Here is a 24,078-nt window from a genome sequence, read left to right as displayed (position 1 = left end):
TCGGGGGGTACCAGGGGCTCGGGGAGGGGCTGGGGAGGGCCTGGGGGGTGGGGGTGGCGGTCGTGCCTGTGGTGGTCGGGGCGCTCGGGGCAGTGACCCCCGGACTGGATGGGTGGTTGCGACAGATCCCGGGACCAGCGTCGGACATCTCGGTCCGGAGGTGTGCGGTGCTGGGAGCGGCGGGGGTACTGCGCTGGGCCCTCGGGCTTCCTGGCCTCTGGTGGAGGACCCGAGCTGAATGAGGGACGGACACCACCCGAGGACACCTCCTATTGGCTCCATGATAAGAGCTCCACCCAGCAAAGAATTAACCCTTTAAAACCTGATTCTGAGCTTTCACAATTATTTACCGCCATTTGCGTAATATCTACAGTATACAGAAGGAATCAAGCAATTTTTACCAATGTATCTGTAGGTGATGTTTATTTATTATGTACACAGAGATAAAGAGTAATGGCACAGCTCTGCAGTATCTTTCCACTTTTATATATGTATGCTATACTAAATAAAATGAATAGGGCACCATATAATGCAACAGTTATGCAACTCCCTAAATAATGATGTGAATTTTCAGTTGTTGCTAAATCAGTTAGGATGTTATAATTTGTGGTGTAGATGCGAATTTAGGAGAGCAGGACAATATATCGCATTGCAATTGGAGCAGCAGCTTGGTTGATGATGTCCCCAAACCGGCTCATCTATTATATTTGTCGTGCAATACAATGAAAATGAGCACAATTGCAAAACATAGGCTTCTTATATTTTAACATAAAATAATCACATGTTTACCGTTCTGGGGTTTCTACAATCATGAATGGAGGCATTATTTACAGCAGGTTGATGTTGTTGTTGTTGTTGTCGACCCCACCCGTGCCCCGACATTGGGGGACCGGGCCCTCACTCCGTCTCCCGGATCCCCAGACCCCCCTCCGCCGCCCAGCGGGCGAGCAGGGCCGCCACTCCGCTTGGGTTTCGCCAGAGGTCCTCCGGAGTCAGTGTGGTGGGTATGTTTGTGCAGGTGAACAGGTGTTGTGTGTCGTGCACTTGCGTGCCGCATAGCGCACAGAGTGGTGTTGGGTGTGTGTCCGGTGTAATGTTGTGTAGGTAGGAGTGGAGGGCTGGTGATTTGTTGGTTCGGAGTTGTGCTAGGAGTTGTCTGGTTCTGTGTGGTAGGTCTTGCTCTGATGGGTCTATTTCTGGTGCTGGTGCATGTATTACTTTGTTGTGTTGTCTGGTGTCCAAGTGTGTTTGTACAAAGTGGGTGTGTATGTCTTTCATGTTCTGTTTTATGGTGTCGTTGTTGGTGTCCTGTGGTGCTGTGTCTTTGTTGTGTGTGTAGTTGTTGTTGTGGAAGATTGTTTGTTTCTTTTGTCTGGGTGGTGGTGGTTGTTGAGTGAGTGGGTGTAGTGGGTGGGTTGGGTGTTGGGCTTTTTGTCTGATTTGCGATGCGTGTAGTTTTAGATGGGTGTTCAGTGGGAGAGTTTTTGTTTCCTCATGCAAGTGTTGTATGTTTGTGTCTTGTGTGCATCCTGTTGCTATTCTGAGTGCGGTGTTCTGTGTGGTCTGGAGTTTTGTCTTGTTTGTGTCCGATAGTGTTGGTGACCATATAGTGTTTGCGTATTCGAGGCGTGTGAGTGTGGTTGCTTTGTATGTGGTGAGTATAGTTTCTTTGGATTTTCCCCAGTGAGTGGTTGTTAAGGCTTTAAGTATTTTGTTTGATTGCTTGGCGTGGGTTAGAGTGTGTTGTGTGTGTTTTGAGAAGGTGAGTTTGGGGTCCCATGTTAATCCCAGTATTTTGGGTTCGCGGACTGTGGGTAGGGTGGTGTTATCTATTTGTAAAGTGAGCCTGTTGCTGTATTCTGCCGGATCCGGTGTGAACAGAGTGGTGGTGGTTTTGTCTGCGTTGAGTGTGAGTTGGTTCTGTTTTGTCCAGTTGTATATGTCGTGGAGATATTTTTGTACTTGTTGTTGTGCCTGTTGTGGTTTGACATGTGTGGATAGAATGGTGATGTCGTCTGCATATGTAACTGTGTGTACATTTGGAGGTGGTTGTGGTAAGTCTGCCATGTATATGTTGAATAGTGTTGGTGAAAGTACTCCCCCCTGTGGTACCCCCGTTTTCGTGTTTCTGTGTTCTGATGTTTCCCCCCGGTATTGAGTGTATTGTCTGCGTCCCCTTATGTAGTTGAAGATGTATTTGATGATGATGTTTGGGGTGTTAGTGTTGTTGAGTTTGTTTGTGAGTGTGTGTAGGTTTACCGTGTCAAAGGCTTTGGACATGTCTAGGGCTATGGCAACTGTTCGTTGTGGTGGTTTTTGTTGATTGAAACCTGTGGCTATGATGTTGTGTATGTGGTGTAGTGCTGTGGTTGTGGAGTGTTGTTTTCGGAAGCCGTGTTGGTGAGAGGGTAGTTGAGTGTTGTTGGTAATGAAGGGTAGTATTACCTTTTCCATTGTTTTGGCTATTGGGCTGAGTAGTGCTATTGGTCTGTAAGATGGGCCGAGTGCGTGGTTTTTGTTGGGTTTTGGTATTGGGATTATTTTTGCAGTCTTCCATATTGCGGGGATGGTGTTGGTGTTGAGTGATGTGTTGTAAGTGTGTGTGAGTAGTGTTATTGCTTTGGGGCCTAGGTGTTTCAGATGTCTGATGTTTATGTTGTCTGGGCCTGTGGAGTTGTTGCTTTTGGAGCGTTGTAGTGCTTGTTTGACTTGTTGTTCTGTGATGGTTATGGGCGTGGTGTTGAGTTTTCGTATTTTGCGTTGTAGTTGTCTGTATGTTCTGTTGGTTTTGTGTTGTATTATGTTGGTGAATTGTTTGTTGAATGCTCGTGCTTTCTGTTTGTTGGATATTGCCGTGTGTTGTCCGAACTGTATTGTGGTGTTTTCTGGTGCTTTTTGTTCTTTGTTTGATAGTCTTGTTACTGTGTTCCAGAGTATGTGTTGTTTGTGTCTGTGGTTCCATGCATCCGTTAAGTGTTCTTTCCATAGCTCTTGTTTGTGTTTTTGGATTTGTGTGTCTATTTCTTTGTTTAGGTCTGTGATGCGTGGGTCTTGGTGGTTTTGTTGTCTGATGTCGTTTCTTTGGCTGATGAGTGTTCTGATGTGTTGTGGTAGGAGAAGTGATTTGCTTTTTATTTTTCCGTGGGGTATGTGGTGTTTGTCTGCTGTAAGTATGAGGTTTGTGAGCATGGTGTTGGCTGTGTGGATGTTGTCAGGTGTGGTTATGTTCTCCAGTGCTGATTCTATTTCAGAGGTGTATCCTTCCCAGTCTGCTTTCCTGTAATTTGTGTAAGTTTGAAGGTGTTGTGGTAGGCGGAAAGGAGCACGCGTGTTGTGTGTGATTTTGATAGGAAGGTGGTCTGAACTGAGTGCGTGTATTGTGGTCCATGTTGTTCTGTTTGTGATGCTGTTGCTGGCTGTTGTGATGTCCGGTGATGTTGGTTGTTGGTTGATGTTTGTAGGTTTTCTGGTAGGTGTGTTTGCGTTTAGAGTGATTTGTTGGGAGTTCTGTAGTATGTCTGCAATGAGGGTGCCTCTGTGGTCGTCGTAGGGAGAGTGCCATTGTGTTGAGTGAGCGTTGATGTCTGCAGTTAGAATGGTGTTGTTCAGCGAGTTTATGTATTGGAAGGTGTTGGTGATGTCTGTGTCTTCTGTGGCGTGGTCTGGTCGGGTGGTATCTCTGGGGGGTATATACATGTTGCATATGTGTAGTCTTTTGTGGTTGGTTATGTGAATCTTTACGGTTTGAATTTCTGTAGTGTTGGTGTTAATGTTGTTGGAGATGTTCATGGGAGTGAATGTGACTGATTTGTGAATGTATGTGAGCAGTCCTCCTCCTCCCTTGTGTTCTCTGTCTTTCCTAATGCTGGTGTAGTTGGTGAGACGAGGTGTGTTGTGTTGTTTTTCTAGTTTGGTTTCTTGTATGGTGATGATGTCTGCGTGCTGTTGTGAGGCGAGTTCTTCTAGTTCTGTTTTCTTGTTTTGGATGCCGTTGATGTTTATTTGTAGTATGGTCAGTGTGTGTTTGTTGTTTTTGTTGGTGGGTGTTGTTCTTTGTGGGTTGTTCGGGGGTTGTGGTGTTGGGGTGTTTGTTGTTTGCGTGTGTGTTCTGCATGTCCACGTGTTTGTGTATTGGCGGGTGGTGATGCCGGAGCAATGTCTGTGTATCCAGTGTGGGTGTGTTGAGTTGCATCTGAGTGAGGTTTGTCTGCGTGTGATGATTCTATTGCAGCTATTGCAGGTCCAGGTTTGGGGGGGTGGTCTTGTGTTTGTTGTATCTCTGTTGGAGTTGTCTGTCCGTGTTGCGTTTGAGGGTAGTGTTGGTGAGGCGAGTGTGTTGTTTTGGTCTGTTTGTGCTCTGCTGCCTGTTGGTGTCCTACGAGGTGTTGTTGTTCGTGGTGGTGTTTTGGGATGTAGTCTGCATTTCCATGTTATGTTGTATTGTCTAGTGTTTATGTTTGTGCAATGTTTGTGTACCCAGTGTGGTGTGTGGTGGTTGCATCTGAAGGATGTCTGTCTTCTTGTAATCTGTTGTGTGCAAATGTCGCATGTCCAGGTAGTTTGTTGTGTGTGTGTTTGTTGCGTGCGTGAGAGTGTCTGTGTGGGCCCCGGATTTGTCTCTATGTCCCCCGCCTGGAGCAAAAGGTCCGCCCGCCACCCTGCCAGGTTCAGGGGGCGGTTAGCCGAAAAAAAAAAAAAAACCGGCCGTAAGGGCACCCCGTTCGGGGTGCAGGGATTGGTTCCTTGATTTGTCCCCCCGTTCGGGGGGAACCCTCCAACTGCGAGTAAGCCAAGGAGTTTGGAGGTACAGCAGGTTGACAGCAGTGTGATCGAGCAGATTAGTAGAATTTGAATGGGGCTTCACTGATTTATTTCATACAATTCATATCTAAAACACAGTTGAAAAATATTTGATTGTTAAAATATTAAATACAAGAACTATATCAAGAAATTAACAAAACATAGTTTTTTTAGTTAGGAGAAAAGTCTAAAAACATATCACAAATGACAAACGTTGTGCCTCTCCTCCTCCTGTTCTTCAATGAAGCTGATCACCCTCCAGCTCCCGTTAGAAACATTGTGCTGCTGAAGGTGTGCCGGCAGAATGGTTGTGATACAGGAGGTGCTGTGGACTCTCCCAGAAACGAGGACCTAGTTTAGTTGTAGATCCAGTAAAACAGCAGTAAAATGGTTAGAGAAAATAGCTGCTCGTGGTTTTGAAGCTGCATATACTTTTATGTACATCTGTGTCTATATGCCTGTACTGTATACAGTATATAAAAAACACGTAGTGATTCGTTTGCTTGAATTCCTTAATCCTTTTATTTCCATACTTTAGGTAGACGAGGAAGACCAGCACTTGACATTACAAGGGATCAAATTGAACTGCTCCCCACTCAGGGCTTTACAGTGAGAGCCATCACTGAGATGTTGTGTTGTTCCTCTTCAAACCTGCATAAAAAAAATGAAGTTTTTTCAGATTTCAGCCAGAAATAGATTTACTCCCATTCATGATGTTGACCTGGAGGAGCATGTCAGAAGATTGCACAGCCAATTTCCCAGATCAGGCTCGAAAGCAAGTGTTCTGCTACATACTCTTGTCCCTTCATGTATATATCATTATATTCATTGTGAAAGTGTACTTTCTTTATTGTGTTGTTTTCTGAACCTGTTGCAGATGATGAGGGCATACCTGCGTGCTGATGGTATTGTAGTACAAAGAAAAAGAGTTCGAGAAATCCTCAACCGTAGTGACCCAGCTGCTGCAGCCCAGAGATGGAGCCAGACTGTGGCTAGAAGAACATACTATGTGCCATTCCCCAATAGTTTATGGCACATAGATGGGCATATGCGTCTCATTCGGTAATAAGGGATCATCTTATATTTGTACTCGTGGGAGCATTAGAAAGCCATATTGTATGGACAGCACAGATTAAATTGAATTTTATCATTTGTATATCCAAGTTACACAAACTCCAAATTGCCTCCATGTAGTCTTAAGTGCACAGCAATACCTTCTCTACCGAGATGATATTTCGAACAAGATATGAAACTTGATTGTTTTCTTGTATTTAATCATTATTCTTTTCATGTTTGTTTTACAGGTGGGTGTTTGTGACACATGCCGGCATTGATGGGAATTCCAGGCTAATAACGTACCTTCAACTGGAGCACAGACAACACAGCTTTGACAGTGTTGAAATATTTTGTCCAAGCCACCTGCCTGTATGGGTTACCCTCCAGAGTAAGATCCGACCATGGTGGTGAAAACACTGGTTGCTCTTTTAATGAACCTACTGCAGGGACAAGGCACCAAAATTATTTCTAGCTCCAGCCAACACCCCCTCACAATTTACTCACACCTCCCATGGCCTGATTATCCACCAACAGGGGCCCTTTTTGGATTATCATTTTGGCATAGGAACTTTCCTTTCCTATCCTAACCGAGTGAGATGAGCCGGTAGCACCTGGAGCAAAGATCGTCTAAATTTTAATAATGCTTAGGAAAGGTTCTGACCATCCTTTACGAAAGGAAAGGAGATATATTATGCAGCAGGAATATTTAAAGGGGAAGTCTTTTTTTATGTTGTTGTTGTTGTTGTTGTCGACCCCACCCGTGCCCCGACATTGGGGGACCGGGCCCTCACTCCGTCTCCCGGATCCCCAGACCCCCCTCCTCCGCCCAGCGGGCGAGCAGGGCCGCCACTCCGCTTGGGTTTCGCCAGAGGTCCTCCGGAGTCAGTGTGGTGGGTATGTTTGTGCAGGTGAACAGGTGTTGTGTGTCGTGCACTTGCGTGCCGCATAGCGCACAGAGTGGTGTTGGGTGTGTGTCCGGTGTAATGTTGTGTAGGTAGGAGTGGAGGGCTGGTGATTTGTTGGTTCGGAGTTGTGCTAGGAGTTGTCTGGTTCTGTGTGGTAGGTCTTGCTCTGATGGGTCTATTTCTGGTGCTGGTGCATGTATTACTTTGTTGTGTTGTCTGGTGTCCAAGTGTGTTTGTACAAAGTGGGTGTGTATGTCTTTCATGTTCTGTTTTATGGTGTCGTTGTTGGTGTTCTGTGGTGCTGTGTCTTTGTTGTGTGTGTAGTTGTTGTTGTGGAAGATTGTTTGTTTCTTTTGTCTGGGTGGTGGTGGTTGTTGAGTGAGTGGGTGTAGTGGGTGGGTTGGGTGTTGGGCTTTTTGTCTGATTTGCGATGCGTGTAGTTTTAGATGGGTGTTCAGTGGGAGAGTTTTTGTTTCCTCATGCAAGTGTTGTATGTTTGTGTCTTGTGTGCATCCTGTTGCTATTCTGAGTCCGGTGTTCTGTGTGGTCTGGAGTTTTGTCTTGTTTGTGTCCGATAGTGTTGGTGACCATATAGTGTTTGCGTATTCGAGGCGTGTGAGTGTGGTTGCTTTGTATGTGGTGAGTATAGTTTCTTTGGATTTTCCCCAGTGAGTGGTTGTTAAGGCTTTAAGTATTTTGCTTGATTGCTTGGCGCGGGTTAGAGTGTGTTGTGTGTGTTTTGAGAAGGTGAGTTTGGGGTCCCATGTTAATCCCAGTATTTTGGGTTCGCGGACTGTGGGTAGGGTGGTGTTATCTATTTGTAAAGTGAGCCTGTTGCTGTATTCTGCCGGATCCGGTGTGAACAGAGTGGTGGTGGTTTTGTCTGCGTTGAGTGTGAGTTGGTTCTGTTTTGTCCAGTTGTATATGTCGTGGAGATATTTTTGTACTTGTTGTTGTGCCTGTTGTGGTTTGACATGTGTGGATAGAATGGTGATGTCGTCTGCATATGTAACTGTGTGTACATTTGGAGGTGGTTGTGGTAAGTCTGCCATGTATATGTTGAATAGTGTTGGTGAAAGTACTCCCCCCTGTGGTACCCCCGTTTTCGTGTTTCTATGTTCTGATGTTTCCCCCCGGTATTGAGTGTATTGTCTGCGTCCCCTTATGTAGTTGAAGATGTATTTGATGATGATGTTTGGGGTGTTAGTGTTGTTGAGTTTGTTTGTGAGTGTGTGTAGGTTTACCGTGTCAAAGGCTTTGGACATGTCTAGGGCTATGGCAACTGTTTGTTGTGGTGGTTTTTGTTGATTGAAACCTGTGGCTATGATGTTGTGTATGTGGTGTAGTGCTGTGGTTGTGGAGTGTTGTTTTCGGAAGCCGTGTTGGTGAGAGGGTAGTTGAGTGTTGTTGGTAATGAAGGGTAGTATTACCTTTTCCATTGTTTTGGCTATTGGGCTGAGTAGTGCTATTGGTCTGTAAGATGGGCCGAGTGCGTGGTTTTTGTTGGGTTTTGGTATTGGGATTATTTTTGCAGTCTTCCATATTGCGGGGATGGTGTTGGTGTTGAGTGATGTGTTGTAAGTGTGTGTGAGTAGTGTTATTGCTTTGGGGCCTAGGTGTTTCAGATGTCTGATGTTTATGTTGTCTGGGCCTGTGGAGTTGTTGCTTTTGGAGCGTTGTAGTGCTTGTTTGACTTGTTGTTCTGTGATGGTTATGGGCGTGGTGTTGAGTTTTCGTATTTTGCGTTGTAGTTGTCTGTATGTTCTGTTGGTTTTGTGTTGTATTATGTTGGTGAATTGTTTGTTGAATGCTCATGCTTTCTGTTTGTTGGATATTGCCGTGTGTTGTCTGAACTGTATTGTGGTGTTTTCTGGTGCTTTTTGTTCTTTGTTTGATAGTCTTGTTACTGTGTTCCAGAGTATGTGTTGTTTGTGTCTGTGGTTCCATGCATCCGTTAAGTGTTCTTTCCATAGCTCTTGTTTTTGGATTTGTGTGTCTATTTCTTTGTTTAGGTCTGTGATGCGTGGGTCTTGGTGGTTTTGTTGTCTGATGTCGTTTCTTTGGCCGATGAGTGTTCTGATGTGTTGTGGTAGGAGAAGTGATTTGCTTTTTATTTTTCTGTGGGGTATGTGGTGTTTGTCTGCTGTAAGTATGAGGTTTGTGAGCATGGTGTTGGCTGTGTGGATGTTGTCAGGTATGGTTATGTTCTCCAGTGCTGATTCTATTTCAGAGGTGTATCCTTCCCAGTCTGCTTTCCTGTAATTTGTGTAAGTTTGAAGGTGTTGTTGTAGGCGGAAAGGAGCACGCGTGTTGTGTGTGATTTTGATAGGAAGGTGGTCTGAACTGAGTGCGTGTATTGTGGTCCATGTTGTTCTGTTTGTGATGCTGTTGCTGGCTGTTGTGATGTCCGGTGATGTTGGTTGTTGGTTGATGTTTGTAGGTTTTCTGGTAGGTGTGTTTGCGTTTAGAGTGATTTGTTGGGAGTTCTGTAGTATGTCTGCAATGAGGGTGCCTCTGTGGTCGTCGTAGGGAGAGTGCCATTGTGTTGAGTGAGCGTTGATGTCTGCGGTTAGAATGGTGTTGTTCAGCGAGTTTATGTATTGGAAGGTGTTGGTGATGTCTGTGTCTTCTGTGGCGTGGTCTGGTCGGGGGGTATATACATGTTGCATATGTGTAGTCTTTTGTGGTTGGTTATGTGAATCTTTACGGTTTGAATTTCTGTAGTGTTGGTGTTAATGTTGTTGGAGATGTTCATGGGAGTGAATGTGACTGATTTGTGAATGTATGTGAGCAGTCCTCCTCCTCCCTTGTGTTCTCTGTCTTTCCTAATGCTGGTGTAGTTGGTGAGACGAGGTGTGTTGTGTTGTTTTTCTAGTTTGGTTTCTTGTATGGTGATGATGTCTGCGTGCTGTTGTGAGGCGAGTTCTTCTAGTTCTGTTTTCTTGTTTTGGATGCCGTTGATGTTTATTTGTAGTATGGTCAGTGTGTGTTTGTTGTTTTTGTTGGTGGGTGTTGTTCTTTGTGGGTTGTTCGGGGGTTGTGGTGTTGGGGTGTTTGTTGTTTGCGTGTGTGTTCTGCATGTCCACGTGTTTGTGTATTGGCGGGTGGTGATGCCGGAGCAATGTCTGTGTATCCAGTGTGGGTGTGTTGAGTTGCATCTGAGTGAGGTTTGTCTGCGTGTGATGATTCTATTGCAGCTATTGCAGGTCCAGGTTTGGGGGGGTGGTCTTGTGTTTGTTGTATCTCTGTTGGAGTTGTCTGTCCGTGTTGCGTTTGAGGGTAGTGTTGGTGAGGCGAGTGTGTTGTTTTGGTCTGTTTGTGCTCTGCTGCCTGTTGGTGTCCTACGAGGTGTTGTTGTTCGTGGTGGTGTTTTGGGATGTAGTCTGCATTTCCATGTTATGTTGTATTGTCTAGTGTTTATGTTTGTGCAATGTTTGTGTACCCAGTGTGGTGTGTGGTGGTTGCATCTGAAGGATGTCTGTCTTCTTGTAATCTGTTGTGTGCAAATGTCGCATGTCCAGGTAGTTTGTTGTGTGTGTGTTTGTTGCGTGCGTGAGAGTGTCTGTGTGGGCCCCGGATTTGTCTCTATGTCCCCCGCCTGGAGCAAAAGGTCCGCCCGCCACCCTGCCAGGTTCAGGGGGCGGTTAGCCGAAAAAAAAAAAAAACGGCCGTAAGGGCACCCCGTTCGGGGTGCAGGGATTGGTTCCTTGATTTGTCCCCCCGTTCGGGGGGAACCCTCCAACTGCGAGTAAGCCAAGGAGTTTGGAGGTACAGCAGGTTGACAGCAGTGTGATCGAGCAGATTAGTAGAATTTGAATGGGGCTTCACTGATTTATTTCATACAATTCATATCTAAAACACAGTTGAAAAATATTTGATTGTTAAAATATTAAATACAAGAACTATATCAAGAAATTAACAAAACATAGTTTTTTTAGTTAGGAGAAAAGTCTAAAAACATATCACAAATGACAAACGTTGTGCCTCTCCTCCTCCTGTTCTTCAATGAAGCTGATCACCCTCCAGCTCCCGTTAGAAACATTGTGCTGCTGAAGGTGTGCCGGCAGAATGGTTGTGATACAGGAGGTGCTGTGGACTCTCCCAGAAACGAGGACCTAGTTTAGTTGTAGATCCAGTAAAACATAGTGCAAATGTGACATTATTTATAATGCACAGTTACAGTCTTGTGAATATTAAAAAATGTACTTCATGTAATGCAGGAAGCGAATATTTCAAACGAACTAAGGCAGCAAACAGTAAGAGCAAAATCGTGTTCCAAACATTAACTCTTTTTTTAAATGTCAATTAGCTTGTGAGTAATAAGACAAAATGTGACTGTCAGACAGAGAACTGTCAGAGCAAACGGCAGATTTTAGAAAGTCCTGCCGAAATAAATCTGCACCCGACTGCGACTGTCAGCGTTGAACTGCCGCCATTGCTGTCAAAGTCAGACACATCTCCAAAATTGTTGGAGCAAATTTTTAAGCAGGCTTCATCTTGATAAATTGACCACGTATTTGACATTTACACCATAACGTTACCGCCTAAAATAATCGTAAAACAAAATTTTGTGTAACAACAAGAGTAATATGTACCCCAAAAGCTTTCAAAGCGTCTGAAAGTTTTCTCCTCCGTTTTTGTTGGGGCTTGGCTCGAAATGCATCATGATTGGCCGCCCGAAGTCCACGTGTCTGTCGGACGTGCTCTCATTGGTCTACAATACCATCACGGATGAATAAATACTCAAAGGGCTTGCCAGGCAAGCCCTTTGAACCCTTTAAATACTCAATGGGCTTGCCTGGCAAGCCCTTTGAGTATTTATTCCATATTGCCCACTAGTTCACTAGTAAGGTCATTTTGACGCTTACTAGTGAACATGTAAGGCCATAAATGTGCCCACTAGTTCACTAGTAAGATCATTTTGACGCTTACTAGTGAACATGTAAGCCACAAAACGCTCACTAGTTCACTAGTAAGGTCATTTTGACGCTTACTAGTGAACATGTAAGCCACAAAACGCTCACTGGTTCACTAGTAAGGTAATTTTGACGCTTACTAGTGAACATGTAAGCCACAAAACGCCCACTGGTTCCCTAGTAAGATCATTTTGACGCTTATTTATGAACATGTCAGCCACAAAACGCTCACTCGTTCACTAGTAAGATCATTTTGACGCTTACTAGTGAACATGTAAGCCACAAAACGCCCACTAGTTCACTAGTAAGGTAATTTTGACGCTTACTAGTGAACATGTAAGCCACAAAACGCCCACTAGTTCCCTAGTAAGATCATTTTGACGCTTATTTATGAACATGTCAGCCACAAAACGCTCACTCGTTCACTAGTAAGATCATTTTGACGCTTACTAGTGAACATGTAAGCCACAAAACGCCCACGAGTTCACTAGTAAGGTCATTTTGACGCTTACTAGTGAACATGTAAGCCACAAAACGCCCACTAGTTCACTAGTAAGATCATTTTGACGCTTACTAGTGAACATGTAAGGCCATAAATGTGCCCACTAGTTCACTAGTAAGTTCATTTTGAGGCTTACTAGTTGACATGTAAGCCACACATCGCCTACTAGTTCACTAGTAAGATCATTTTGAGGCTTACTAGTGAACATGTAAGCCACAAAACGCCCAATAGTTCACTAGTAAGATCATTTTGACGCTTACTAGTGAACATGTAAGCCACAAAACGCTCACTAGTTTACTAGTAAGGTCAATTTGACGCTTACTAGTGAACATGTAAGCCACAAAACGCTCACTAGTTCACTATCCATCCATCCATCCATAATAAGATAATTTTGACGCTTACTACTGAACATTTAAGGCCATAAATGTGCCCACTAGTTCACTGGTAAGATGATTTTGACGCTTACTAGTGAACATGCAAGGCCATAAATGTGCCCACTTGTAGTGCTAGTGACATTACACTGTACTTGCATTAAATGCAAATAAGGATGATTACGAAAACATGTAACGGTATCCTATTGGCTGTACGTTTCAAAATAGTGTCATCCCACCAGTCAGGGCTCATGATTTTGGAAATTCTGTGCCCACTTAGTTTTTTAAAACAACAATGGCGGACAGTGTCCTGAGACGTATTCGGCGAAGGTGCAGGGCAATAGAGAGTGCCTGTCATCAAGGGTCTGCCGGTGAAAGTGAAGCAGGCGCGATAAACATTTCAATTGCTAATTTAAGAAGAGTTAGTGACCAGTTTAGCGCTGATACTATTCAAAGTTTGATTCAAAGTCCAATATATCTCCGATCTGTCATCATTGCGGGACCCACTCCTAATGGTGGACGTGTTTGTTCCCATGTGGCACATCGTTTGCACACAGGTAAAATGGCTACCATTTTTTGTCATTGGTTTTTCGTATGTATTTTTATTCGAACTACACACGGGTTTTACTGACGACTTGCTGTGACTTACCTTCTATCACCCTGTCAAACGTCGTTTTATACCAGTGGTTTTCCTGCAAATCAGTAGACTATTAAGTAACGCGATGGCTGTACACTTTTAAGCAATAACTAGTGATCTTTTAGTTATTCAATTATAAGTTTGAATTATTTTTTTCTTGAGTAAAATGGTTAGAGAAAATAGCTGCTCGTGGTTTTGAAGCTGCATATACTTTTATGTACATCTGTGTATATATGCCTGTACTGTATACAGTATATAAAAAACACGTAGTGATTCGTTTGCTTGAATTCCTTAATCCTTTTATTTCCATACTTTAGGTAGACGAGGAAGACCAGCACTTGACATTACAAGGGATCAAATTGAACTGCTCCCCACTCAGGGCTTTACAGTGAGAGCCATCACTGAGATGTTGTGTTGTTCCTCTTCAAACCTGCATAAAAAAAATGAAGTTTTTTCAGATTTCAGCCAGAAATAGATTTACTCCCATTCATGATGTTGACCTGGAGGAGCATGTCAGAAGATTGCACAGCCAATTTCCCAGATCAGGCTCGAAAGCAAGTGTTCTGCTACATACTCTTGTCCCTTCATGTATATATCATTATATTCATTGTGAAAGTGTACTTTCTTTATTGTGTTGTTTTCTGAACCTGTTGCAGATGATGAGGGCATACCTGCGTGCTGATGGTATTGTAGTACAAAGAAAAAGAGTTCGAGAAATCCTCAACCGTAGTGACCCAGCTGCTGCAGCCCAGAGATGGAGCCAGACTGTGGCTAGAAGAACATACTATGTGCCATTCCCCAATAGTTTATGGCACATAGATGGGCATATGCGTCTCATTCGGTAATAAGGGATCATCTTATATTTGTACTCGTGGGAGCATTAGAAAGCCATATTGTATGGACAGCACAGATTAAATTGAATTTTATCATTTGTATATCCAAGTTACACAAACTCCAAATTGCCTCCATGTAGTCTTAAGTGCACAGCAATACCTTCTCTACCGAGATGATATTTCAAACAAGATATGAAACTTGATTGTTTTCTTGTATTTAATCATTATTCTTTTCATGTTTGTTTTACAGGTGGGTGTTTGTGACACATGCCGGCATTGATGGGAATTCCAGGCTAATAACGTACCTTCAACTGGAGCACAGACAACACAGCTTTGACAGTGTTGAAATATTTTGTCCAAGCCACCTGCCTGTATGGGTTACCCTCCAGAGTAAGATCCGACCATGGTGGTGAAAACACTGGTTGCTCTTTTAATGAACCTACTGCAGGGACAAGGCACCAAAATTATTTCTAGCTCCAGCCAACACCCCCTCACAATTTACTCACACCTCCCATGGCCTGATTATCCACCAACAGGGGCCCTTTTTGGATTATCATTTTGGCATAGGAACTTTCCTTTCCTATCCTAACCGAGTGAGATGAGCCGGTAGCACCTGGAGCAAAGATCGTCTAAATTTTAATAATGCTTAGGAAAGGTTCTGACCATCCTTTACGAAAGGAAAGGAGATATATTATGCAGCAGGAATATTTAAAGGGGAAGTCTTTTTTTATGTTGTTGTTGTTGTTGTTGTCGACCCCACCCGTGCCCCGACATTGGGGGACCGGGCCCTCACTCCGTCTCCCGGATCCCCAGACCCCCCTCCTCCGCCCAGCGGGCGAGCAGGGCCGCCACTCCGCTTGGGTTTCGCCAGAGGTCCTCCGGAGTCAGTGTGGTGGGTATGTTTGTGCAGGTGAACAGGTGTTGTGTGTCGTGCACTTGCGTGCCGCATAGCGCACAGAGTGGTGTTGGGTGTGTGTCCGGTGTAATGTTGTGTAGGTAGGAGTGGAGGGCTGGTGATTTGTTGGTTCGGAGTTGTGCTAGGAGTTGTCTGGTTCTGTGTGGTAGGTCTTGCTCTGATGGGTCTATTTCTGGTGCTGGTGCATGTATTACTTTGTTGTGTTGTCTGGTGTCCAAGTGTGTTTGTACAAAGTGGGTGTGTATGTCTTTCATGTTCTGTTTTATGGTGTCGTTGTTGGTGTTCTGTGGTGCTGTGTCTTTGTTGTGTGTGTAGTTGTTGTTGTGGAAGATTGTTTGTTTCTTTTGTCTGGGTGGTGGTGGTTGTTGAGTGAGTGGGTGTAGTGGGTGGGTTGGGTGTTGGGCTTTTTGTCTGATTTGCGATGCGTGTAGTTTTAGATGGGTGTTCAGTGGGAGAGTTTTTGTTTCCTCATGCAAGTGTTGTATGTTTGTGTCTTGTGTGCATCCTGTTGCTATTCTGAGTGCGGTGTTCTGTGTGGTCTGGAGTTTTGTCTTGTTTGTGTCCGATAGTGTTGGTGACCATATAGTGTTTGCGTATTCGAGGCGTGTGAGTGTGGTTGCTTTGTATGTGGTGAGTATAGTTTCTTTGGATTTTCCCCAGTGAGTGGTTGTTAAGGCTTTAAGTATTTTGTTTGATTGCTTGGCGCGGGTTAGAGTGTGTTGTGTGTGTTTTGAGAAGGTGAGTTTGGGGTCCCATGTTAATCCCAGTATTTTGGGTTCGCGGACTGTGGGTAGGGTGGTGTTATCTATTTGTAAAGTGAGCCTGTTGCTGTATTCTGCCGGATCCGGTGTGAACAGAGTGGTGGTGGTTTTGTCTGCGTTGAGTGTGAGTTGGTTCTGTTTTGTCCAGTTGTATATGTCGTGGAGATATTTTTGTACTTGTTGTTGTGCCTGTTGTGGTTTGACATGTGTGGATAGAATGGTGATGTCGTCTGCATATGTAACTGTGTGTACATTTGGAGGTGGTTGTGGTAAGTCTGCCATGTATATGTTGAATAGTGTTGGTGAAAGTACTCCCCCCTGTGGTACCCCCGTTTTCGTGTTTCTGTGTTCTGATGTTTCCCCCCGGTATTGAGTGTATTGTCTGCGTCCCCTTATGTAGTTGAAGATGTATTTGATGATGATGTTTGGGGTGTTAGTGTTGTTGAGTTTGTTTGTGAGTGTGTGTAGGTTTACCGTGTCAAAGGCTTTGGACATGTCTAGGGCTATGGCAACTGTTCGTTGTGGTGGTTTTTGTTGATTGAAACCTGTGGCTATGATGTTGTGTATGTGGTGTAGTGCTGTGGTTGTGGAGTGTTGTTTTCGGAAGCCGTGTTGGTGAGAGGGTAGTTGAGTGTTGTTGGTAATGAAGGGTAGTATTACCTTTTCCATTGTTTTGGCTATTGGGCTGAGTAGTGCTATTGGTCTGTAAGATGGGCCGAGTGCGTGGTTTTTGTTGGGTTTTGGTATTGGGATTATTTTTGCAGTCTTCCATATTGCGGGGATGGTGTTGGTGTTGAGTGATGTGTTGTAAGTGTGTGTGAGTAGTGTTATTGCTTTGGGGCCTAGGTGTTTCAGATGTCTGATGTTTATGTTGTCTGGGCCTGTGGAGTTGTTGCTTTTGGAGCGTTGTAGTGCTTGTTTGACTTGTTGTTCTGTGATGGTTATGGGCGTGGTGTTGAGTTTTCGTATTTTGCGTTGTAGTTGTCTGTATGTTCTGTTGGTTTTGTGTTGTATTATGTTGGTGAATTGTTTGTTGAATGCTCGTGCTTTCTGTTTGTTGGATATTGCCGTGTGTTGTCTGAACTGTATTGTGGTGTTTTCTGGTGCTTTTTGTTCTTTGTTTGATAGTCTTGTTACTGTGTTCCAGAGTATGTGTTGTTTGTGTCTGTGGTTCCATGCATCCGTTAAGTGTTCTTTCCATAGCTCTTGTTTGTGTTTTTGGATTTGTGTGTCTATTTCTTTGTTTAGGTCTGTGATGCGTGGGTCTTGGTGGTTTTGTTGTCTGATGTCGTTTCTTTGGCTGATGAGTGTTCTGATGTGTTGTGGTAGGAGAAGTGATTTGCTTTTTATTTTTCCGTGGGGTATGTGGTGTTTGTCTGCTGTAAGTATGAGGTTTGTGAGCATGGTGTTGGCTGTGTGGATGTTGTCAGGTGTGGTTATGTTCTCCAGTGCTGATTCTATTTCAGAGGTGTATCCTTCCCAGTCTGCTTTCCTGTAATTTGTGTAAGTTTGAAGGTGTTGTGGTAGGCGGAAAGGAGCACGCGTGTTGTGTGTGATTTTGATAGGAAGGTGGTCTGAACTGAGTGCGTGTATTGTGGTCCATGTTGTTCTGTTTGTGATGCTGTTGCTGGCTGTTGTGATGTCCGGTGATGTTGGTTGTTGGTTGATGTTTGTAGGTTTTCTGGTAGGTGTGTTTGCGTTTAGAGTGATTTGTTGGGAGTTCTGTAGTATGTCTGCAATGAGGGTGCCTCTGTGGTCGTCGTAGGGAGAGTGCCATTGTGTTGAGTGAGCGTTGATGTCTGCAGTTAGAATGGTGTTGTTCAGCGAGTTTATGTATTGGAAGGTGTTGGTGATGTCTGTGTCTTCTGTGGCGTGGTCTGGTCGGGTGGTATCTCTGGGGGGTATATACATGTTGCATATGTGTAGTCTTTTGTGGTTGGTTATGTGAATCTTTACGGTTTGAATTTCTGTAGTGTTGGTGTTAATGTTGTTGGAGATGTTCATGGGAGTGAATGTGACTGATTTGTGAATGTATGTGAGCAGTCCTCCTCCTCCCTTGTGTTCTCTGTCTTTCCTAATGCTGGTGTAGTTGGTGAGACGAGGTGTGTTGTGTTGTTTTTCTAGTTTGGTTTCTTGTATGGTGATGATGTCTGCGTGCTGTTGTGAGGCGAGTTCTTCTAGTTCTGTTTTCTTGTTTTGGATGCCGTTGATGTTTATTTGTAGTATGGTCAGTGTGTGTTTGTTGTTTTTGTTGGTGGGTGTTGTTCTTTGTGGGTTGTTCGGGGGTTGTGGTGTTGGGGTGTTTGTTGTTTGCGTGTGTGTTCTGCATGTCCACGTGTTTGTGTATTGGCGGGTGGTGATGCCGGAGCAATGTCTGTGTATCCAGTGTGGGTGTGTTGAGTTGCATCTGAGTGAGGTTTGTCTGCGTGTGATGATTCTATTGCAGCTATTGCAGGTCCAGGTTTGGGGGGGTGGTCTTGTGTTTGTTGTATCTCTGTTGGAGTTGTCTGTCCGTGTTGCGTTTGAGGGTAGTGTTGGTGAGGCGAGTGTGTTGTTTTGGTCTGTTTGTGCTCTGCTGCCTGTTGGTGTCCTACGAGGTGTTGTTGTTCGTGGTGGTGTTTTGGGATGTAGTCTGCATTTCCATGTTATGTTGTATTGTCTAGTGTTTATGTTTGTGCAATGTTTGTGTACCCAGTGTGGTGTGTGGTGGTTGCATCTGAAGGATGTCTGTCTTCTTGTAATCTGTTGTGTGCAAATGTCGCATGTCCAGGTAGTTTGTTGTGTGTGTGTTTGTTGCGTGCGTGAGAGTGTCTGTGTGGGCCCCGGATTTGTCTCTATGTCCCCCGCCTGGAGCAAAAGGTCCGCCCGCCACCCTGCCAGGTTCAGGGGGCGGTTAGCCGAAAAAAAAAAAAACCGGCCGTAAGGGCACCCCGTTCGGGGTGCAGGGATTGGTTCCTTGATTTGTCCCCCCGTTCGGGGGGAACCCTCCAACTGCGAGTAAGCCAAGGAGTTTGGAGGTACAGCAGGTTGACAGCAGTGTGATCGAGCAGATTAGTAGAATTTGAATGGGGCTTCACTGATTTATTTCATACAATTCATATCTAAAACACAGTTGAAAAATATTTGATTGTTAAAATATTAAATACAAGAACTATATCAAGAAATTAACAAAACATAGTTTTTTTAGTTAGGAGAAAAGTCTAAAAACATATCACAAATGACAAACGTTGTGCCTCTCCTCCTCCTGTTCTTCAATGAAGCTGATCACCCTCCAGCTCCCGTTAGAAACATTGTGCTGCTGAAGGTGTGCCGGCAGAATGGTTGTGATACAGGAGGTGCTGTGGACTCTCCCAGAAACGAGGACCTAGTTTAGTTGTAGATCCAGTAAAACAGCAGTAAAATGGTTAGAGAAAATAGCTGCTCGTGGTTTTGAAGCTGCATATACTTTTATGTACATCTGTGTCTATATGCCTGTACTGTATACAGTATATAAAAAACACGTAGTGATTCGTTTGCTTGAATTCCTTAATCCTTTTATTTCCATACTTTAGGTAGACGAGGAAGACCAGCACTTGACATTACAAGGGATCAAATTGAACTGCTCCCCACTCAGGGCTTTACAGTGAGAGCCATCACTGAGATGTTGTGTTGTTCCTCTTCAAACCTGCATAAAAAAAATGAAGTTTTTTCAGATTTCAGCCAGAAATAGATTTACTCCCATTCATGATGTTGACCTGGAGGAGCATGTCAGAAGATTGCACAGCCAATTTCCCAGATCAGGCTCGAAAGCAAGTGTTCTGCTACATACTCTTGTCCCTTCATGTATATATCATTATATTCATTGTGAAAGTGTACTTTCTTTATTGTGTTGTTTTCTGAACCTGTTGCAGATGATGAGGGCATACCTGCGTGCTGATGGTATTGTAGTACAAAGAAAAAGAGTTCGAGAAATCCTCAACCGTAGTGACCCAGCTGCTGCAGCCCAGAGATGGAGCCAGACTGTGGCTAGAAGAACATACTATGTGCCATTCCCCAATAGTTTATGGCACATAGATGGGCATATGCGTCTCATTCGGTAATAAGGGATCATCTTATATTTGTACTCGTGGGAGCATTAGAAAGCCATATTGTATGGACAGCACAGATTAAATTGAATTTTATCATTTGTATATCCAAGTTACACAAACTCCAAATTGCCTCCATGTAGTCTTAAGTGCACAGCAATACCTTCTCTACCGAGATGATATTTCGAACAAGATATGAAACTTGATTGTTTTCTTGTATTTAATCATTATTCTTTTCATGTTTGTTTTACAGGTGGGTGTTTGTGACACATGCCGGCATTGATGGGAATTCCAGGCTAATAACGTACCTTCAACTGGAGCACAGACAACACAGCTTTGACAGTGTTGAAATATTTTGTCCAAGCCACCTGCCTGTATGGGTTACCCTCCAGAGTAAGATCCGACCATGGTGGTGAAAACACTGGTTGCTCTTTTAATGAACCTACTGCAGGGACAAGGCACCAAAATTATTTCTAGCTCCAGCCAACACCCCCTCACAATTTACTCACACCTCCCATGGCCTGATTATCCACCAACAGGGGCCCTTTTTGGATTATCATTTTGGCATAGGAACTTTCCTTTCCTATCCTAACCGAGTGAGATGAGCCGGTAGCACCTGGAGCAAAGATCGTCTAAATTTTAATAATGCTTAGGAAAGGTTCTGACCATCCTTTACGAAAGGAAAGGAGATATATTATGCAGCAGGAATATTTAAAGGGGAAGTCTTTTTTTATGTTGTTGTTGTTGTTGTCGACCCCACCCGTGCCCCGACATTGGGGGACCGGGCCCTCACTCCGTCTCCCGGATCCCCAGACCCCCCTCCTCCGCCCAGCGGGCGAGCAGGGCCGCCACTCCGCTTGGGTTTCGCCAGAGGTCCTCCGGAGTCAGTGTGGTGGGTATGTTTGTGCAGGTGAACAGGTGTTGTGTGTCGTGCACTTGCGTGCCGCATAGCGCACAGAGTGGTGTTGGGTGTGTGTCCGGTGTAATGTTGTGTAGGTAGGAGTGGAGGGCTGGTGATTTGTTGGTTCGGAGTTGTGCTAGGAGTTGTCTGGTTCTGTGTGGTAGGTCTTGCTCTGATGGGTCTATTTCTGGTGCTGGTGCATGTATTACTTTGTTGTGTTGTCTGGTGTCCAAGTGTGTTTGTACAAAGTGGGTGTGTATGTCTTTCATGTTCTGTTTTATGGTGTCGTTGTTGGTGTTCTGTGGTGCTGTGTCTTTGTTGTGTGTGTAGTTGTTGTTGTGGAAGATTGTTTGTTTCTTTTGTCTGGGTGGTGGTGGTTGTTGAGTGAGTGGGTGTAGTGGGTGGGTTGGGTGTTGGGCTTTTTGTCTGATTTGCGATGCGTGTAGTTTTAGATGGGTGTTCAGTGGGAGAGTTTTTGTTTCCTCATGCAAGTGTTGTATGTTTGTGTCTTGTGTGCATCCTGTTGCTATTCTGAGTCCGGTGTTCTGTGTGGTCTGGAGTTTTGTCTTGTTTGTGTCCGATAGTGTTGGTGACCATATAGTGTTTGCGTATTCGAGGCGTGTGAGTGTGGTTGCTTTGTATGTGGTGAGTATAGTTTCTTTGGATTTTCCCCAGTGAGTGGTTGTTAAGGCTTTAAGTATTTTGCTTGATTGCTTGGCGCGGGTTAGAGTGTGTTGTGTGTGTTTTGAGAAGGTGAGTTTGGGGTCCCATGTTAATCCCAGTATTTTGGGTTCGCGGACTGTGGGTAGGGTGGTGTTATCTATTTGTAAAGTGAGCCTGTTGCTGTATTCTGCCGGATCCGGTGTGAACAGAGTGGTGGTGGTTTTGTCTGCGTTGAGTGTGAGTTGGTTCTGTTTTGTCCAGTTGTATATGTCGTGGAGATATTTTTGTACTTGTTGTTGTGCCTGTTGTGGTTTGACATGTGTGGATAGAATGGTGATGTCGTCTGCATATGTAACTGTGTGTACATTTGGAGGTGGTTGTGGTAAGTCTGCCATGTATATGTTGAATAGTGTTGGTGAAAGTACTCCCCCCTGTGGTACCCCCGTTTTCGTGTTTCTATGTTCTGATGTTTCCCCCCGGTATTGAGTGTATTGTCTGCGTCCCCTTATGTAGTTGAAGATGTATTTGATGATGATGTTTGGGGTGTTAGTGTTGTTGAGTTTGTTTGTGAGTGTGTGTAGGTTTACCGTGTCAAAGGCTTTGGACATGTCTAGGGCTATGGCAACTGTTTGTTGTGGTGGTTTTTGTTGATTGAAACCTGTGGCTATGATGTTGTGTATGTGGTGTAGTGCTGTGGTTGTGGAGTGTTGTTTTCGGAAGCCGTGTTGGTGAGAGGGTAGTTGAGTGTTGTTGGTAATGAAGGGTAGTATTACCTTTTCCATTGTTTTGGCTATTGGGCTGAGTAGTGCTATTGGTCTGTAAGATGGGCCGAGTGCGTGGTTTTTGTTGGGTTTTGGTATTGGGATTATTTTTGCAGTCTTCCATATTGCGGGGATGGTGTTGGTGTTGAGTGATGTGTTGTAAGTGTGTGTGAGTAGTGTTATTGCTTTGGGGCCTAGGTGTTTCAGATGTCTGATGTTTATGTTGTCTGGGCCTGTGGAGTTGTTGCTTTTGGAGCGTTGTAGTGCTTGTTTGACTTGTTGTTCTGTGATGGTTATGGGCGTGGTGTTGAGTTTTCGTATTTTGCGTTGTAGTTGTCTGTATGTTCTGTTGGTTTTGTGTTGTATTATGTTGGTGAATTGTTTGTTGAATGCTCATGCTTTCTGTTTGTTGGATATTGCCGTGTGTTGTCTGAACTGTATTGTGGTGTTTTCTGGTGCTTTTTGTTCTTTGTTTGATAGTCTTGTTACTGTGTTCCAGAGTATGTGTTGTTTGTGTCTGTGGTTCCATGCATCCGTTAAGTGTTCTTTCCATAGCTCTTGTTTTTGGATTTGTGTGTCTATTTCTTTGTTTAGGTCTGTGATGCGTGGGTCTTGGTGGTTTTGTTGTCTGATGTCGTTTCTTTGGCTGATGAGTGTTCTGATGTGTTGTGGTAGGAGAAGTGATTTGCTTTTTATTTTTCTGTGGGGTATGTGGTGTTTGTCTGCTGTAAGTATGAGGTTTGTGAGCATGGTGTTGGCTGTGTGGATGTTGTCAGGTATGGTTATGTTCTCCAGTGCTGATTCTATTTCAGAGGTGTATCCTTCCCAGTCTGCTTTCCTGTAATTTGTGTAAGTTTGAAGGTGTTGTTGTAGGCGGAAAGGAGCACGCGTGTTGTGTGTGATTTTGATAGGAAGGTGGTCTGAACTGAGTGCGTGTATTGTGGTCCATGTTGTTCTGTTTGTGATGCTGTTGCTGGCTGTTGTGATGTCCGGTGATGTTGGTTGTTGGTTGATGTTTGTAGGTTTTCTGGTAGGTGTGTTTGCGTTTAGAGTGATTTGTTGGGAGTTCTGTAGTATGTCTGCAATGAGGGTGCCTCTGTGGTCGTCGTAGGGAGAGTGCCATTGTGTTGAGTGAGCGTTGATGTCTGCGGTTAGAATGGTGTTGTTCAGCGAGTTTATGTATTGGAAGGTGTTGGTGATGTCTGTGTCTTCTGTGGCGTGGTCTGGTCGGGGGGTATATACATGTTGCATATGTGTAGTCTTTTGTGGTTGGTTATGTGAATCTTTACGGTTTGAATTTCTGTAGTGTTGGTGTTAATGTTGTTGGGGATGTTCATGGGAGTGAATGTGACTGATTTGTGAATGTATCTGAGCAGTCCTCCTCCTCCCTTGTGTTCTCTGTCTTTCCTAATGCTGGTGTAGTTGGTGAGACGAGGTGTGTTGTGTTGTTTTTCTAGTTTGGTTTCTTGTATGGTGATGATGTCTGCGTGCTGTTGTGAGGCGAGTTCTTCTAGTTCTGTTTTCTTGTTTTGGATGCCGTTGATGTTTATTTGTAGTATGGTCAGTGTGTGTTTGTTGTTTTTGTTGGTGGGTGTTGTTCTTTGTGGGTTGTTCGGGGGTTGTGGTGTTGGGGTGTTTGTTGTTTGCGTGTGTGTTCTGCATGTCCACGTGTTTGTGTATTGGCGGGTGGTGATGCCGGAGCAATGTCTGTGTATCCAGTGTGGGTGTGTTGAGTTGCATCTGAGTGAGGTTTGTCTGCGTGTGATGATTCTATTGCAGCTATTGCAGGTCCAGGTTTGGGGGGGTGGTCTTGTGTTTGTTGTATCTCTGTTGGAGTTGTCTGTCCGTGTTGCGTTTGAGGGTAGTGTTGGTGAGGCGAGTGTGTTGTTTTGGTCTGTTTGTGCTCTGCTGCCTGTTGGTGTCCTACGAGGTGTTGTTGTTCGTGGTGGTGTTTTGGGATGTAGTCTGCATTTCCATGTTATGTTGTATTGT

The sequence above is a fragment of the Hippocampus zosterae genome, chromosome 18, assembly GCF_025434085.1.
Source record: "Hippocampus zosterae strain Florida chromosome 18, ASM2543408v3, whole genome shotgun sequence".
Lineage (NCBI taxonomy): Eukaryota > Metazoa > Chordata > Actinopteri > Syngnathiformes > Syngnathidae > Hippocampus > Hippocampus zosterae.
Note: the sequence above shows the minus strand (reverse complement) of the source record.